General features: G+C 43.2%; 1 protein-coding gene across 2 annotated transcripts in view; it reads left to right on the forward strand.

Annotated features, from left to right (window-relative positions):
• chsy1 (chondroitin sulfate synthase 1) overlaps nucleotides 1-6,220 on the forward strand; it is a 73,400-nt gene that overhangs the window by 2,209 nt on the left and 64,971 nt on the right. The gene's annotated exons all lie outside the window — the stretch shown is intronic.

The raw sequence follows: 6,220 nt of genomic DNA on the forward strand, positions 1-6,220 counted from the left end.
CCTCCTGTCACAGACATAAGTATGGGAGCGAAGGTCAGACATCCTCCCATTTCTTCCTCCAGCACTTCATGAATGAAATCCCTCCCTGCTGAGCGGTGAGTCCCGGATATCGTTTAGATTAAGTCTGCAGTCCTCCATGTATTCTCACTTGTGTTTGTTTTATAATTGATTTATTCATCCACTTTTCTTTCAATAATAAACTATTTAATGTGCAATTCCTGTGAGTTCCTGTGATGAAAGATTCATACTGTCGATTTTTAGTTTTCACCTACACTTTAAAAGTCTTCATCTGAAAGCACTGGTTTGGTTGGCGCAGTAAAAACAACATTTTCCTGTCTGGTTTTCTAATATAAAATATGAAGAATATTTAATTTGACTGATGAGGGTCATTATTATAAAGATAGTGTTTTTGTTTGTTTGGTAAGTACATGTTAAGTACATCTTGTCAGTCAGAATGAAATATCCTGATGTAGAGTACTTTGAAAAGTGCACTCATATGTCATCATAAACCACATTATTATGATTTACCATTTAGATTCATTCTGAAGATGTTAGATATTACCAGGCATCTGAGGAAAAGTACAACCGGGTCATGTACAAACAAATGTTTTCTTTTTCACAGATTTGACACCACATAAAAAAGAAGACAGTTAAAAAAAGGGGAAGTGGCAAATTTACTGAATCTCAAAACTCAAAACTGCTTTGTGTGGTCACACAGCTTTCTCCTTCCCATTTTTATTCAACCACCAAACCTACAACTGCTTTTAAGAGAAGCACATTAAATCACATTTTTGACCATCTTTCCCACATTTTCACACCGACTCATCTATCTGGGTGAAACAGACCAAAATGCCACTGAAGCAAAATGACATGTTAAACATGACGACCAACGTTTACCATCCAACCTGACAGAACTGGAGGGGATCTGCAAGGAGGAATGGCAGAGGATCCCCAAATGCAGGTGTGAAAAACTTGTTGCATCATTCCCAAAAAGACTCATGGCTGTATTAGCTCAAAAGGGTGCTTCTACTAAATACTGAGCAAAGGGTCTGAATACTTATGACCATGTGATATTTCAGTTTTTCTTTTTTAATAAATCTCTGCTAAAATGTCAAAAATTCTGTGTTTTCTGTCAATATGGGGTGCTGTGTGTACATTAATGAGGAAAAAAATGAACTTAAATGATTTTAGCATATGGCTGCAATATAACAAAGAGTGAAAAATTTAAGGGGGTCTGAATACTTTCAGTACCCACTGTACTTAACCAATAAAGGTGGTTATTATCATTCAGGGGGTGGGGGGCTGGGGAAGGCACGGAGCAGCTGCTCAGTATGAGGTGAGATGGTTGGTGGGTGTGGAGTTCTGCTTCCCAAACCTACAATAAAACACATAGCTAGTGGTGTTTTTCAAGCTTCTCCACACAGATGAGGGGTCGCTGGCTGAAAACTGGTTTTCCAACTTTTCAGAGTAGCTCCCCTTTGCTACTTTGATCTCCCTTGTCATTGTTTTCCTGGCCTGCCTGCACAGGATCCTGTTCCCCCTTCTGGTGGCACAATGAAGTTGCTTGAGTTTTGCTGTGAATCAGGGCTTGTTGTTGTATGTGCAGAAGGTGTTGGTGGGCACACACACATCCCCACAGAAACTGATGTAAGAGGCGACACTGTCAGTGAGTTTGTCCAGGTCTGTAGCTGGAGCTTCAGATACACTCCAGTCTGTGTAGTCAAAGCAGGCCTGTAGCTCTGACTTAGCCTCCTCAGTCCAGCTCTTCACTTTTTTTGACTGCAGGCTTCGCAGCTTTAAGTTTCTGCCTGTAGGCTAGAATAAAATGGACCATACAGTGATCGGACAGAGCGATATACGTTTTTTTATTGTTGGGTAGCAGTGGTCCAGTGTGATTTTGTCCCTGGTGGGACAAACTGATGTGCTGTCTGTATTTGGGCAGTTCGTGGGAGAGATTTGCTTTGTTAAAGTCTCCTAGAACAATGAGTGGAGAGTCGGGATGTTCCAGTTCCATGGTAGTTATCTGTTCAGCCAGGTGCTGTAGTGTGATAGTAAGGGCCTGCGGTCTCATATACACCTCAACCAGAATGAATAACAAAAATTCTCTGGGAGAATAAAATGGAGCTGATGAAAAGAGTCTCTAAGTCCATGTTGCAAGTTCTTTCTAACATTGTGGCATCTTTACATCAACCTTCATTTGTGTAGAAGCAGATTCCACCTCCTCTTGTTTTGCCAAATAACTGTTACACGGTTTGCCCTGTGTACCTGGAACCCTGGTATTTGTACTGCACTGTCCAAGATGGAGTTCCCAAGGGGACTGCAGCAGTAGAGAAATAGTTCCACATGAAGACAAATGAGCGACCCAAAATACTGTGTCTAGTGGCCTGACCTCTGGCCATCCCCTGACTCAGTCACTGACACTAAAGCGAGCAGAGCAGAGCAGGTTATTGATCCCACAGTGGGGAAATTTCTGTTACAGCAGCAATAGAGAACAACCAACATAACACCATAAAAACAGACGCCACCATAAGAACAGTCACATAAGAACAGAACTTCATAGAAACACGGAAAAGAACACGACGAGGACTCAGCTGTTGTAACTTGCTTCCACTCCGGGTGGTGCATATGTAAGTACGTAGTAACAGAGAACACTTAGTCTTAAAATAAAAAGTTACATAAAGGCAACAAAGCATTAGAACCGATACACACAAGTAGCCTCATCACAACGTTACATTTTACACAGCACAAATAAGCTAATCAAAGGCACCTAAAAACAGGGCAGAGCAGCACTGGAGAGAATGAGGAACAGCAGTAGAGACTAAACAACCAGGAAATCAAGAACAGTCGAATATTACTCACACAATTAATCCCACAATGGAGGAGAGATACCTGTGTTTCGGCCATAAGGATCTCTGAGCAACTACTCAAAAATACCCAAAGCAGGGCGATGAACAGTATTTGAGAGCGATCAGGAACAAGATATTACACATGAGCCTATTTACAATGCATTTCACCCCCATGAGCTGAAATATTGCACCACAGTTGATTATGGTTCTGTGTTGAATCTATGATGCAGGTAACGTGTAGCCTCGAACCCTATGCTGTAGCCTATGCCTGACGTGCAACTCTTCAGACATGTAGCTGCACATCACAGTGACACATACAACAACTGTGATTGATCGTATTTCCTGATTCATGTCTCTCAGTGGCCGGACAAGGACTGGAAATCCCCACTCGTTCTGCCTCTTTTGGCTCAGGTGGTGAGGTCCATCTCTTCTAGTGTCTTCTCTCTTGCGTGTGCTGAAGTAATTTCAGTAAAAGTAAATGCTGTTCAACATCTATTAGCTTTAATTCCAACATGATCTGTTCAGTTTCACTTTCCATCGTTTGTAAGTGCTGAAGAAAAGCAACACAGTGGCATAGAAACCCCACTGCCAATTACCGTTTTGGCAGTGTAATTGCAGGGCAACACAGACACACCAGCACACAAGTATAATGCTCCCAGTGGCGTAGGACACCTGTGTTGGTTCTACGTAGATTCAACACAGAACTGTAAATCGAGCTTAAGAGCCGTATTAAAGTACAAACTCAAGTTTCCAGGTTTTTTTGGTTTTTGTTTGTTTATTTTTTTTTTGGCTGTTCCATGAAATGGAAACATGTTGTCTGATTAGCAGTCCAGTCCAAAATACATTTAGCTGGGACATTTGCCAGTCTTGCTTGAAGAATAACCTAAATTATTTATTGATTATCAAAACAGTTGTGAATTGTTTTCTCCTGAGTGATTATTTAAGCTGGGTGGCTTGAGACATCAGGTCTGCTCACTGAACACACTGAGATATTGGGTCTACTGGTCCTGCATTACTACAGAGCTACAAAGACAGTATGACAAATCAGAGCTTCTTAAACCTTTTCATTTTAACAGCCACCTATAATAATAGAATTACACCAGAGTTTTTCCTGAGTGCTGGAATTTCCTCACTGTATAGAATAGAATAGAATAGCTTTATTGTCATTGCACTGAAAACAATACAGTGAAATTTAAAAGACAGCTTTCTTAGAGATGCTTCCATCACTCACACCCATACATTTCACTTTATACAGGTAAAGTTGATTTAAAAACTCAATGAAGTACATAAAATATTAAAATTGCTTTGTGACAATTGCACACAGTTGCTCACATGAAACCAGATAACAGAGGTGGGATAGGGGGCTGAGAATTAAGTTCTTGGACAGCTGAGGGGCAGAATCTGTCCTTCAGTCTTGTGGTGTGGCACTTCAAGGTCCTGTAACGCCTTTCAGAGGGTAGCAATGTAAAAACATGGTGGAAAGGATGAGTATTGGCCCTGATAATTTTGCAGGTCTTGCTGTAGCAGCGTGACCTTTAGATGTCTTCTGGGCAGGGGAGGGAGAGTTCAGTGAAAAATTTTTTTTTTTTTTTTTTTTGTGCTGTGTCAACCACCCTCTGGAGAGCCACTCTGTCTGCCTTTGAACAGTTTCTAAACCATGCCAAGATGGAGTAAGTCAATATGCTCTCTGTTGAGCAGTGATAAAAAGATTTCAGCAACCTGGCAGAAATGTGGTTTTTCTTCAGTATCTTGAAGTGCAGTCTTTGTTGAGGCTTCTTTAATACAGCAGTGGTGTTTAGACTCCATTTTAGGTTACTGCTGATGTTGGTCCCTAGGAACTTGAAGCTGGTCACCTGCTCCACCTCCTGGTCTTCTATCCTGGGTGGCAGGCACGCATCCTGTTTTTGCCTAAAGTCCAGGATGAGCTCTTTAGTTTTTTTGATGTTTAAGGACGGGTTATTTTCTGTCATTCTGCAGACTTCATCCCTGTAGACAGTCTCCTCACCATTTGAGATGAGACCCACGACAGTTGTCATTTGCAGACTAGATGACCGTGTTAGGGGGGTGAGTGGGTGTGCAGTTGCAGCTACAAAGGGAGTATAGAACAGGACTGATCACACACCCCTACAGTGCTCCTGTACTCAGTGTCAGGACTGGGGAGGTGTGGGGACCAAGTGTCACTAATCCACAGACTCAGATGTTTGTGGAGACCCAGGTCCTATAGCTTCCTGACTAATATCCCAGGGACAATTGTGTTGAAGGCAGAACTAAAATCCACAAACAGCCTCACATACAATCCTTTCTGCTCTAGGTGAGACAATGCAATATGGAGCACAGTATTTAAAGCATCCTCTGTGGATCAGTTTGCCCTATAGGCATATTGATGTTGATCCAAGGTAGAAGTGAGAGTTGTCTTCATGTGCCCCAGAACAAGTCTCTCCAAGCACTTTGAGACAACTGAGGTTAAGGCCACTGGCCTATTGTCATTAAGGGAGCTTGGGCACTGGGATGATGGTAGCAGATTGTAGACAGGCCGGGACAGTAGCATGCACCAGGGAGAGATTAAAAATGTCTGTTAGAACCTCTGCAAGGTGGTGACAACAGTCCTTGAGAACCCTGCCTAGGAGCCCATCAGGGCCTGCTGCCTTCTTGACATTTACAGATTTCAGAACATGTTCAGACTCGTGTCTGCAGGGTGAATGTGTAATCAGCTGTGGCTGGCCTGCTTATATCAGCATGGTCTGATCCTTTCTCAAACTAAGCAAAGAAGTAGTTTAGTTCTTTCGTTAAGGATGCATCGTTTCCTACAGGCAGGTCTCCGCTGCTCTTAAAGTTGGTTATGTGCTGGATGCCCTGCCATACACATGCCGTGTCCCTGGTGGGGAAGTGACCCTCGATCCTCTCTCTATAGGGCACCTTGGCTGTCTTTATACCCCTTTTGAGGTTGTGTCTGGCCAGGCTGTACCGCTCTCTGTCCCCAGACCTATAGGCTGCATCTCATTCCCTCAGGAGCAGCTGGACCGCTTTTGTCATCCATGACTTCCTGTTTGGGAAATCATGGATCTGCCTGCCGTCTAGTGGCACATTTCACCTGCTGTTCAAACCTCGGAAACACAGTCTTCAAGTGGACATAATTAAAGCCCCCTGCCACGATAAAAACCCCATCTGGATAAGCGTTCTGATGTTCTGAGAGAACACCCTAGGCCGGAGGTCGGACAGTCAGATGAGACCCCTCCTTGAACCACCACCTTATTGTGGTGGAGGGGTTTGAGTCCCGGAGTGATCCTAGGAGCTATTTTGTCGGGGGCTATATGCCCCTGGTTGGGTTTCCCAAGGCAAACAGGCCCTAGGTGAGGGGTCAGACTAAGAGCGGT

Source organism: Monopterus albus, unplaced genomic scaffold (genome assembly GCF_001952655.1).
Source record: "Monopterus albus unplaced genomic scaffold, M_albus_1.0 scaffold306.1, whole genome shotgun sequence".
In the NCBI taxonomy this organism is placed as follows: Eukaryota; Metazoa; Chordata; class Actinopteri; order Synbranchiformes; family Synbranchidae; genus Monopterus; species Monopterus albus.